The 12,927-nt window shown below is 37.4% G+C and overlaps 1 long non-coding RNA gene across 2 annotated transcripts; it reads right to left on the reverse strand.

Moving 5' to 3' along the window:
- Positions 1–5,485: 5,485 nt before the first annotated feature.
- Positions 5,486–8,996, reverse strand: LOC146466157 (uncharacterized). Of its 2 annotated transcripts, none has more exons than XR_014868123.1 (3): positions 8,763–8,996; positions 8,456–8,573; positions 5,486–7,244 (listed from the first exon to the last, which is right to left on the reverse strand). It is a non-coding gene; the product is annotated as an uncharacterized LOC146466157 (long non-coding RNA). The 2 variants fall into 2 exon arrangements; XR_014868122.1 differs by having other exon boundaries at positions 5,486–7,250.
- Between the last annotated feature and the right edge of the window lie 3,931 nt (positions 8,997–12,927).

Genomic DNA, 12,927 nt, shown 5'->3' on the forward strand with positions numbered 1-12,927 from the left:
AATTTGTAATGATGGTAAACAATTAAATCAGCTGCTTGACTGACAGTCCATCACAGTAATTTGCAATAACAGTAAACAATTAAATCAGCTGCTTGACTGACAGTCCACCACAGTAATTTGCAATAACAGTAAACAATTAAATCAGCAGCTTGATTGACAGTCCAGTCCAGTAATTTGCAATAACAGTAAACAATTAAATCAACTGCTTGACTGATGGTCCATTGCAGTAATTTGGAATAACAGTGAAAAGTAAATCAGTTGCTTGACTGACAGTCCATCACACTAATTTGGAATAACAGTAAACAATTAAATCAGCTGCTTGACTGACAGTCCATTACACTAATTTGGAATAACAGTAAACAATTAAATCAGCAGCTTGACTGACAGTCCATCACACTAATTTGGAATAACAGTAAACAATTAAATCAGCAGCTTGACTAACAGTCCATCACACTAATTTGGAATAACAGTAAACAATTAAATCAGCAGCTTGACTGACAGTCCATCACAGTAATTTGCAATAACAGTAAACAATTAAATCAACTGCTTGACTGACAGTCCATCACAGTAATTTGCAATAACAGTAAACAATTAAATCAGCAACTTGACTGACAGTCCATCACAGTAATTTGCAATAACAGTAAACAATTAAATCAGCTGCTTGACTGACAGTCCATCACACTAATTTGGAATAACAGTAAACAATTAAATCAGCAGCTTGACTGACAGTCCATCACAGTAATTTGCAATAACAGTAAACAATTAAATCAGCAGCTTGACTGACAGTCCATCACAGTAATTTGCAATAATAGTAAACAATTAAATCAGCTGCTTGACTGACAGTCCATCACAGTAATTTGCAATAACAGTAAACAATTAAATCAGCAGCTTGACTGACAGTCCATCACAGTAATTTGCATTAACAGTAAACAATTAAATCAACTGCTTGACTGACAGTCCATCACAGTAATTTGCAATAACAGTATACAATTAAATCAGCAGCTTGACTGACAGTCCAGTCCAGTAATTTGCAATAACAGTAAACAATTAAATCAACTGCTTGACTTATGGTCCATTGCAGTAATTTGGAATAACAGTAAAAATTAAATCAGTTGCTTGATTGACAGTCCATCACAGTAGTTTGTAATAATGGTATGCAATTAAATCAGTTGCTTGACTGACAGTCCATCACAGTAATTTGCAATAACAGTAAACAATTAAATGAGTTGCATGACTGACAGTCCATCACAGTAATTTGGAGTAAACAGTAAACAATTAAATCAGCAGCTTGACTGACAGTCCAGTCCAGTAATTTGCAATAACAGTAAACAATTAAATCAACTACTTGACTGATGGTCTATTGCAGTAATTTGGAATAACAGTAAAAATTAAATCAGCTGCTTGACTGACAGTCCATCACAGTGATTTGCAATAACAGTAAACAATTAAATCAGCTGCTTGGTTGACAGTCCATCACAGTTATTTGTTATAACAGTAAACAAAATTAGCAGCTTGATTGACAGTCCATCACAGTAATTTGTAATAATGGTAAACAATTAAATCAGCTGCTTGACTGACAGTCCATCACAGTAGTTTGTAATAATGGTAAACAATTAAATCAGTTGCTTGACTGACAGTCCATCACAGTTATATAATTTGTAATAACAGTAAACAATTAAATCAGCAGCTTGATTGACAGTCCATCACAGTAATTTGTAATAATGGTGAACAATTAAATCAGCTGCTTGACTGACAGTCCATCACAGTAGGTTGTAATAATGGTAAACAATTAAATCAGTTGCTTGACTGACAGTCCATCACAGTTATGTAATTTGTAATAACAGTAAACAATTAAATCAACTGCTTGACTGATGGTCCATTGCAGTAATTTGGAATAACAGTAAAAATTAAATTAGTTACTTGACTGACAGTCCATCACAGTAATTTGCAATAACAGTAAACAATTAAATTAGTTGCTTGACTGACAGTCCATCACAGAAATTTGCAATAACAGTAAACAATTAAATCAGCAGCTTGACTGACAGTCCAGTCCAGTAATTTGCAATAACAGTAAACAATTAAATCAACTGCTTGACTGATGGTCCATTGCAGTAATTTGGAATAACAGTAAAAATTAAATCAGTTGCTTGACTGACAGTCCATCACAGTAGTTTGTAATAATGGTAAACAATAAAATTAGTTGCTTGACAGACAGTCCATCACAGTAATTTGCAATAACAGTAAACAATTAAATCAGCTGCTTGATTGACAGTCCATCACAGTAATTCGTAATAACAGTAAACAAAATCAGCAGCTTGATTGACAGTCCATCACAGTAATTTGTAATGATGGTAAACAATTAAATCCGCTGCTTGACTGACAGTCCATCACAGTAATGTGCAATAACAGTAAACAATTAAATCAGCTGCTTGATTGACAGTCCATCACAGTAATTTGCAATAACAGTAAACAATTAAATTAACTGCTTGACTGATGGTCCATTGCAGTAATTTGGAATAACAGTGAAAAGTAAATCAGTTGCTTGACTGACAGTCCATCACAGTAATTTGGAATAACAGTAAACAATTAAATCAGCTGCTTGACTGATGGTCCATTGCAGTAATTTGGAATAACAGTAAAAATTAAATCAGTTGTTTGACTGACAGTCCATCACAGTAATTTGCAATAACAGTAAACAATTAAATCAGCAGCTTGATTGACAGTCCATCACAGTAATTTGCAATAACAGTAAACAATTAAATTAACTGCTTGACTGATGGTCCATTGCAGTAATTTGGAATAACAGTGAAAAGTAAATCAGTTGCTTGACTGACAGTCCATCACAGTAATTTGGAATAACAGTAAACAATTAAATCAGCTGCTTGACTGATGGTCCATTGCAGTAATTTGGAATAACAGTAAAAATTAAATCAGTTGTTTGACTGACAGTCCATCACAGTAATTTGTAATAATGGTAAACAATTAAATCAGCAGCTTGACTGACAGTCCAGTCCAGTTTGGAATAGTAGTAAACAATTAATTTAATCAGCAACTTGTCCGACAATCCATCACTGACAGTAATTTGGAATGACAGTAGACAATAAATGAGCTGCTTGACTAACAGTCCATCACAGTAATTTGTAATAACAGCTAGTAAACAATTAAATTAGCAGCTTGACTGACAGTCCATCATAGTAATTTGTAATAACAGTAAACAATTAAATCAGCAGCGTGACTAACAGTCTGTCACAGTAAGTGGAATAACATGTACAGTACACAATTAAATCAGCGACTTGTCCCGTAAACCAGCACAGTAATTTGGCATAAAAGTAAACAATTATATAGTTATTTATTAAATCAGTCTGACAGTCAATCACTGACAGTAATTTGGAGTAACAGTAAACAATTAAATCAGCTGCTTGTTTCACAATCCATTGCTGTAAATTTGAATAAATAACAGTAAACAATTAAATCATGATTAGTAGCTTGGCTGACAATCTGTCGCAGTAATTTGGAGTTACTGTAGCAGTAAACAGATTATTGGATCAGCAGTTTGACTGATGTTGCATTAATGACAGTTACATGCAATTTGGAAGCATGTTGTGATGTGTTGATTGTCATTAATATTAGAGGTCTTGAACAACAGTCCATCACATAATTGCTTCCACTTGCTGAATGATAACTATTAGCCATTAATTTGGAGCATGTTGTGTTAATTCACTCCACTTGAAGCCATTAATTTGGAACAAGTCAAGGTAAATCATTTCACATGTCAATTCCTGACATTAATTTGGAGCAAGTCAAGACAAATGTTGATTCCACATGTCATTATATAGTGACGACAGCATTTCATCCTTAATTTGGAGCATGTTGTGTTAATTCACTCCACTTGTAGCCATTAATTTGGAACAAGTCAAGACAATTCGATTCTTCCTGTTGAGTAAGAGTTAACAACCATTAATTTGCAACAACTCAAGGTAAATCATTTCACATGTCAATCGATCCCTGACATTAATTTGGAGCAAGTCAGGACAAATGTTGATTCCACATGTCATTATATAGTGACAGCATTTCATCATTAATTTGGAGCATGTTGTGTTAATTAAATAAATTCAATAAATTCACTCCACTTGTAGCCATTAATTTGGAGCAAGTCGAGACAAATGTTGATTTCCACATGGCATTTTATAGTGACAGCATTTCATCATTAATTTGGAGCATGTTGTGTTAATTCACTCCACTTGTTGAGTACAGCCTATCGTCATTATTTAATGGAACATTAATATTGTCATGTTAATTTATTCAACACTTAATTGACATGTTAATTGACTCATGTGAGTTCACTGACAGCAAAAATCAATTTTAGTTTGGAGAAATCCAAGCTTCTATTGTATGTGAAGCAATAATACACAAAGATCACAAATTTTAAGGTGACTGCTAAACACTTTAAATCTGGTGTGAGTTGTACTTACCATTCAAGTGCCTCAGTCATGATCAGGAGATTGCTTTTTTGCACTTCTCTGGGGAAGCTAAGTAGGAGTTAAACTGCAAACTAAAAGCACAATACAGGTAAGAATAGAATCTGAAATAAGGAAATTGCATTGCTTACCTTCATAATTAGAAAACTTTTATCCAAGCCGTTGTGTATCCGATATGTAGAGGCAATCATGAGTATCTTCATTTGTCGTCGAATTGTAATGAAAACTTGCTGTGTAGCCTTAAATGTTTACAAGTACATTAACTTAGCTGAAAATAATTTTTTCAGTTAGTACTGTTTAGAGATGACACTAACAACTCTTTTTTGGTTCTTTTATTGTGAGTAAATGGAAATGATATTACAACAGCTCAATTGAACACACTTTCTCTACATTTTTTTTCATACATACATAATATTAGTCTCTAAAAAAATGGAGATTTCCTGAAAAAGAATTGTTAGTATTGATGTATTTTATTTTTGCACCCTTGCAGAATAAAGGGAAGACACTGACAACAGTTTTGTCATTTCTTTTATTCTAAGGAAATGCAACTTAGTAACAACTGTTTGGATAAGCAAACTTCTTCCTTTGGAATTTTTGTGCATATCCTGAAACAGAATTGCTATAGTTTTAAGGTATTGTGATTAGTACTTCATATGTACAGATTTTTTGTTTTAGTAGTTGGTGTGAAATCTTATCAGGATTTTTACAGACTTAATAAAGATGAGATGTAGATGTACTTTTGTGGAAGAAAAAAATAGTGTGTAATTCGGATGACCCTGAAATGGAAACTTTCGTTAGTATTCAATTGTTTAGTCAACACTACAGTACCAGTTTGTTTTAGAATAAAGATGCACTGACAGCAATGCAGTTTTCAGAGTTTTATTCAACTTTATTCCTAAGTTACAGTTTGTAGAATTAATTAATCTACATATGGGACCTTGGTAGGTCTGCCATGGGGTGCGCTCCTACACTAAAGATTTAGCATCCAGTGAAACCAAGAGTGTTTCTGTGTCTGTAAAACATAACACTTCAACTGAAACACTCAGGGTCCCCCAGACACAATCAGGTTTCGCAAACTGCTTGCTATAACAATGAATTATTCATTGTCAATACCAAGCTTCTAAATTGTATTCATTGTCAAATTTGAACCGAAGATGAAGCCGATAGTTTTCGAAAGCCGGACTTTGAATCGCCGGAAAACAATAAAACTCCACATACCTGATATTGGAATGCTGTCACACTGTTGTGCTTCTTCATGTCTCCATGGAACCCAGGCCCAGTTGTTCAAAGCGCAATATGTTGCTCTTTAAGAAAGCTAATTATTTTTAAGGTTAGTGTAAAGAAAAGGCAAAGCTCGTTTGGAAAAATCTTGAGTGATTTCTTATAAATTAAAACTAGAATCAATGTTCACCTATTGTGCTTTGAACAACCAGGCCCAGCTGGACTTATATAATCACAACAAACACATATGATAGCTGTTCCAACCAACATTGCCAAAAAGTTTTTAATTTATAACTCACATTTTGGTATTATTTGTTGTATCCATAGTGCCAGATGCTTTCTGATTATTTTGTTTGCAACAGGCAATAATTTAGAAATGTTCATCTGGCAGCTGGCCAGCTTTTTGATAAGTGTCAGCAACAACAGACAAAAATAATTATTATTGCATGTAACTGTTTTATCTTGCAACTTTCCATGGCTGATAAGTTTGATTGGCAACATCAGATAATTTGAGTGACAACAGACAACTGGATAAATATTTTATCTGACATCAGTGTTCTGATAATTTTGAATGGTATCAGAGAAATAAGTGACGTTTAATCTCACAGTTTTTCATAGCTGATAATTAATGCACAATAAATGATTATTGGCTAAATTTTTTGATACAATAATAATATTATCAATGGTAGTTGAAACAGCTCATTGTTAACTATTTCCCGTCTACTCTGATCTAGGGTGTGTGCATTGTTTGTCCCTTTATGCCCAATATTATGTGCCTAGCTTAATCCTTATCAACTAAATTCTTATCTGCCTGTAACCAGAAAGACCATTAAACCTGGAAGGAGTTGCCAAAACTGGTCTCCTTCCAGAAGTTGAATGGACATAAGCTCCAGTTCCTAAATTAAATCTGAACATAAAATCTGGTTGAACCTTACCAAATGTTGCTTCACTTAATCCAGTGCTAACAAACTGTCAAGTGAAGTGTTGTATTTAGAAAACTTATGCGCAGCTAAGCAGGAAAAAAGCATCCACAATGAAGAGCCTTGAAGAATATGCGAAGTGAAGCCACAGAGTGAAGACATCTTGATCTTGCAGAAGAACCGAAAATAAAATCGAAAGATCGATGGAAAAAAGTCGAATAGCAAATCCGAATTCCAGTTTATGGCCGAACAACCTGCAAAGGAACCCACATGGGAGCCTAAGGGTAGGAGCCCCCCAACCCTTGGGGCCCAATTAACTAAACCTTAACTACAATTAAGTTAAGCCGAATAGCCAATCATCTGTGTATCGTGTGCTTTGTAAGGTTCATCCAGAGCTCTTATTTACCCCCCATTCCCACCCAGGTTTGACTGACCAGCTTCCATGGCTTGTTAAGGCGGAGCTGATTCAATGATTTGTAGTCTGTTCTGAATGAAGTGGGCATGCTGTGAGTCTCAGTCTGGGTGTTGGACATTATTGCTCATGTGGTGGAATTAGCATTTGGTTCTTGCAGATCTGTCAGAGGTGGTCTAGGGGCTGAACTGTTGCCAAGGAAATTGAAGACAACTGAAACTAAAAGAATAACATTTAGCAAAATCTTCCCCAATGGTAACAGAGAATTTGAAAAACGAGTCATTCTATACATTACAAAAGTTCTTAACTATAAAAGATGAAGATCTCTAGCATTTCTTAGTAAAGCAAGATTGAATTCCAAAGAGCAAAATTTGCAAAGCAGACTGTAAGACAACCCTCTTCTCTCAGTGTAATCTTAAAGTAAAATAAATAACGTTGTCGTATTTAAAGACGCGGAGGCTTATTCTTTTTTAACCCCCCCCACCGAAGGAAAGGTTTTGTTTGATTGTTTATACAGGGTAAAAATTCATCAGTAAATTACAAAATCCTATACCTAATACGTACTAAGTCTACGTATTAATTACAAAAACAAAACTAAACCATCTCGTTTTGGGCTAAACGATGTTTAACGTAATATTTCCCGCAAAAAAAAAAAACAACAACAACAACAAATAAAAACAGAAATGTGACATACGAAAATCCAGTCCCCGATGCTTCTTTGTTTAGAAAAGAAATATTTTGTACGTTTTAAAACAAGGAAAAACTCGCAAACATTTAACACAAGCTTTTTATTCGCAAAAAGTGTAGTTTTTGTGTGACCCGTGTTTCCCGCGACAAATGACGAATTTGGGCTAAACGATGTTTAACGTAATATTTCCCGCAAAAAAAAAAAAACAACAACAACAACAAATAAAAACAGAAATGTGACATACGAAAATCCAGTCCCCGATGCTTCTTTGTTTAGAAAAGAAATATTTTGTACGTTTTAAAACAAGGAAAAACTCGCAAACATTTAACACAAGCTTTTTATTCGCAAAAAGTGTAGTTTTTGTGTGACCCGTGTTTCCCGCGACAAATGACGAATTTTGCAGTGCCTTTGCAAAAATTTTCTTTTCTTTGTTCCTTTTCAACAGGGAACGATTTTGAGGGAAAAATACCTGGTATCATTCTTTACTACTTGTAAGTGATTTTTTTATGTTTCCCTTTATTGAAATAATAGTTCAACAGAATAATTTTCTCCTTTAATTTACACTCCTTTGTAATACTGGTTACTAAAGAAATCATCGCGCACGAACGCCAAGACAGTGAGTTTTGGAAAAAACAGCTCGAAGAAGTCTTGCAAAATTTTTGTCGTTGAAGCTTGAACAAAAAAACTCGTTTTAAAAGCTTTACTTAAAGTTTGGAAGCAAAAGAACGATAATTACCTTTTGCTTGAATTCCTCCAACTTGAAAAAGAAGCTCAGTGTTTCAAGGCCACGCGTGTTCTCGGCAATAAGTTGCTTCAATCTTGTTAAATTTTCTTGCCTCGACAAAATATTTCTGCTGCAAAAGAAATGATAATTGAATTTCAGTTACGAGAAAGATAATTTATTTATTCCAGACATTTTACAAAAAAGAAAACAATTTTAATTACCAGAGACACAAATTTTTAACAACTGATGGCAAATTATGCAAACTTAGGCGTGTGGTGCAAAGTTAAGCTCAAATAATGTGTGAAAAATAAAAGCTTACCTTTTTCCCAGCTGAGTGGTCGTTGAGCTGCCCAAAAGTAGGTCTTCTTTACAAAGAAGTGCAGGAGAAGTAGGCATATTTATCACCAAAAACGTTTTCTTTCTCCTCCTACAAAGCCGTTGCTTGTTTGTCTTCCTTCATGCAGCTCAATGAGCTTTTTTGGGGAAGACGGCGCAAACATTACATTCACCCCACGTGACTTTTTATCACGTGGTGTAAAATTGTGTTATATGATTGGTCTATGGCATTGCCGCCGGGCGTCATTGGCGGGAAATGGCGCCCCGCGGGTGATTTTTTGGCGGGAAAGTGTCGGCTTATCGTTACAAGAAAAATGGGGCGCCTAAGGGCCTTAGCAAAGTTTGCATTTAATAAGAGCTAAAATTTTCGGTTTTTAATTCTGTAAACTCTACCTGTCAATTGGAAGGGCTGTACTACTTTTCATCAGGAGCTCATGCCGCTCCTGTTTTCATCCCTTTCCAGGCGAAAAGCCTCTTATTCAGTTACAAATTAAACTTCGACTCAGGAGCGCGACTCTTGGGGTCTTAGGTAATGCCTATTGTGACCCCCCTCCCACCACCAGAGAGTGTCCTTTTGCAGCCCACTCTTAGAAATTCCCCTTCAAATTAGAGTTCCAACTCAGTTGATAAAACCAAATATTACTTTCATTTCCCACCAACACATCACTATAGTTTTAGAAACTAACCCCCTCAGGCCCCGTTTATATGGAGAAAAGTTGTTCCGGGTAGAAGGGTCACTCGCCTACCCGAGCTACCCTGGGCGATAAATACAATAAAATCTGCAATTCCACAGCGAAAAACCGATGAGTGGTGCCGGATCACTTGTAGACCTGGATCAGCAAATTATTTCAAATACAAAATACTTACGGCAGACTTATCCCAACAGCGGAGGTGGGCAAGCCAACTTTTCCTACATTTCCTTACAAAACTTGGCGAACCGTTTACATGAGAAACAAAAAGTTGGCTCGGCTAGAAGGTGACCCGCCTAGCCGGGTCACCCTTTTTTGATGGTGGGGTCACCCTCCTAGCCGGGCCAACTTTTCTCCATATAAACAATTGGCTCGCCCAGCCAGGTTAACTCCGTCAGTCAAATCAGAGCATCAGCGAGCGCTGCTGCCATTTGTTTCCTTGACGTTTTTTCATTCTTTCCCATTGCATTCGAGAAAGAGTTCTGTCTGGGAACAAGTGTGCAAATTTGCCCGGTAACAAAGCTAAACGTCCACTACACGGCCTCTCTCCTCCGCAGAGGCCGCCTCAGGTTCGCGCTCGACCGGAAGTAAATAAGTCCCCCGCGCCCCCTTGTACTCAACTTCCGTTTTTCTTCCCATTTCCGGCTTTTCGCTCCTTTTTCTATGAAGGAACCTCTGCAGAGGAGAGAGAGCAAGCCACGAAGGAGAACCCACGCGCGTTTGTATTGGCCTGTTCCAGGCGTTACTGGGTAAGCGTTGAAAGTTGCGATGAGTACGGATAGCAAACTGCGAGAGAAGACTCGGGGGAGAGGAGGCGAAAAAAACCCTCGGCTTCTCTCTCCAGTTCTGACCGTTCTACTTATTCCTCTCGAGCTCATCAAATCTAATTTTGACAGTGTACGCAAAGCTAGACACGAATACCTCATCGACAGAGGTCAAACTCTTGAACCCTTATGAACATTTTTCCCATCTTTCATCCTCCTAAGTTATGTTAATTTCTCATTGTTACCTATTTTTTTTTTCACGTTGTAACGTTAGCTATTTTGCTCATGCCTATTTACTAGTTGTATTTTAAATTTCAAATTGTAACGTTTTTGTTTATGTAACTTGACCCTATTTTTTTCAGGTATCTATTATAACTGCTTTAAATTGTCTCTTGCCACAGGGTCAGTCTCAAACATACCCTGAAGAAGAAAGGCTGTGCCTTTCGAAATATTGGAAAAATATGCTTCCCTGAGCGTGAAATTAGCCTTGCTCTTTTTTTAGATTATTTGTTTAACCAATCTACTACCAGGTACTGGCTAGTCTCCATTGCAGCCGTTTTTAGTGTCGTCCCCCGGGGCGTGGGGAGGAGCGTTGCAGGGATCAAAGACAGCTCATGACGTCATAAACTGTGGTACGTAATATCCAGTTTCTGCCCCTGGGTCACGAATATTACACGCTCTCCAGTCAGGCGCACTTGCTGCCTGTGGGTACACAAATATATTCGAGCAAACAACCTGTCATGGAAACTGAAGGGTTCAGAATCCGTCTTATCACAACAGAAACGGAGTTTGAAAAGGTCGTTATAAAATCCATGTTAAAGGAACGATGGCGGCCAGGTTTACAAGATGCCCAATTTTTTCTTACGTGTGATCCAACCGGAGCTTTTGTCGGTGAACTGCGCGGAAAACCTATAGGCTGTATAATACTGACAAAATATGGTGATAACTTTGGATTTGTGGGCAACTATATAGTGGGTGAAGAATACAGAGGCAAGGGATATGGAACGAAGATTTTTAATACGGCATTGTCGAGTGTGGAGCCATCAAGGAACATTGCACTGATAGCCGCGCCATATCTCGAGAAAATGTACGAGAAAAGAGGTTTTCGTGGATGTTTTAACGTGGTACGCTTCGACTTTCATCTTCCAGCCGCCCTTCATTGTTTCTCTGAAAGTTCGCGAAAGGCACCCGTGCGTATAAGTTCGGTTGATCAAGTTGACGAGAAAGCGTTACTTGCGTACGACAGCAGTGTATTTGGTTTTTCTCGTCACGCATTCTTGATGAAATGGGTTCGAGCGCGGAGTAGTCACGCACATGTAGCCATCGACGAGGAAGGCTCTATCGTGGGATATGTTGTTGCCAGGGCAGCATTTCTCAAAGAGCATGGATGCAAGATAGGGCCGCTGTTCGCAGATTCCGACTTTATTGCAGAGAAATTATTAAAATCATTGTTTGAAGAGCTTCTTCAACAGAATGATCCACCTCCAGTTGTGTGCATCGATGCTCTACAACAGAACTCCATGGAGCTGGCTGAGAAGCTTCAAGGGAAAATTGTCTATAATGCCGTTTATATGACTACAGAAGGCCTTCCTAATGCGTGTTTTGACAAGTGGTTCGGAATGACTGATCCTGACCTCGGCTGACTGTCATTGTCGTCCCCAGACCCAGCCGGTCCCTCATGGCAAGACAAAGACTGATTGATAAACTATGTATCTTTTCTGAGCCTGGTATTTTGAGTTACCTTCCGATCGTAACAGGTGCAGCTGGGACAAGTGTGAAGAGTCCCCAGTCTCGCTTTTTTTCTGAATAAATGCGAACATTCAAATTAACTGAATAATATATGTAGGAGGACTGAACTGTATTGTGGGTGGATTGAGTTCAAATTTTTGGTGTATTGAATTGTAAAACGTATCGTTGTGGACAGTGAAAATGCAGTTAATCTTGTTTTGAAGGCTGATCATGCAAAAAGTCAAGTCAAGTCAAGTAAAGTGTTAGGTGTTTGATACGATAGTTATTTTCGAATCAATGCGCATCCCCTTCCCAGAATATCAAGCCACACCTACCAAATAATAGCCCCCGTCCTCGGACACTAGAATTAGAATCCGTCTGATAAAAGCGCTCAGAAATATAAGCCGATGAATCGTATGGGCAGCTGCTTCAAGCTGTTAGGTTAGTCTTTCAGTATGGATCGAGTCCTCGGAAGAAATGAAGCACCCAAGTCCTTTGAAGGTTTACGGTTAATAATCTGCCGGTATGAAATGCAGACTCTGCGCCAACTAGTTAGGAACTCTCCTGAGGTGAGATAAATCATTACACTGTTTCTAACCAAACCGGCTTTTGTAATCAACGGCAAAATAAGATTAAAATTGTTTAAATATAAAAGCTGCTATTAACAAACAAAACAAATGCTGCATCTTAACCCTCAAGTGTTTGATGAGTTCGGTTTCATAGTTTAACACTTTTTCGCTGTAGTCTGCAGTTTGCGTTTTCGACACTCCATGTAACACATCTAAGACCGTAACCTCTTACTCACACGTACAGCGCAAGTGTGGGATTGCGCGATCCATAAGAAACAAATTACATGCACACTTGGACAAAAGTAATAATGTCGAACGACTTGTGGTAAAAATAATTATTGCAGTTTGGATAAATTCGGCCGGCATATTTCGTCACCTGCGACAGTGCACAGTCTATC

The sequence above is a fragment of the Pavona decussata genome, unplaced genomic scaffold, assembly GCF_977016875.1.
Source record: "Pavona decussata unplaced genomic scaffold, jaPavDecu1.1 SCAFFOLD_153, whole genome shotgun sequence".
Taxonomy (NCBI): domain Eukaryota; kingdom Metazoa; phylum Cnidaria; class Anthozoa; order Scleractinia; family Agariciidae; genus Pavona; species Pavona decussata.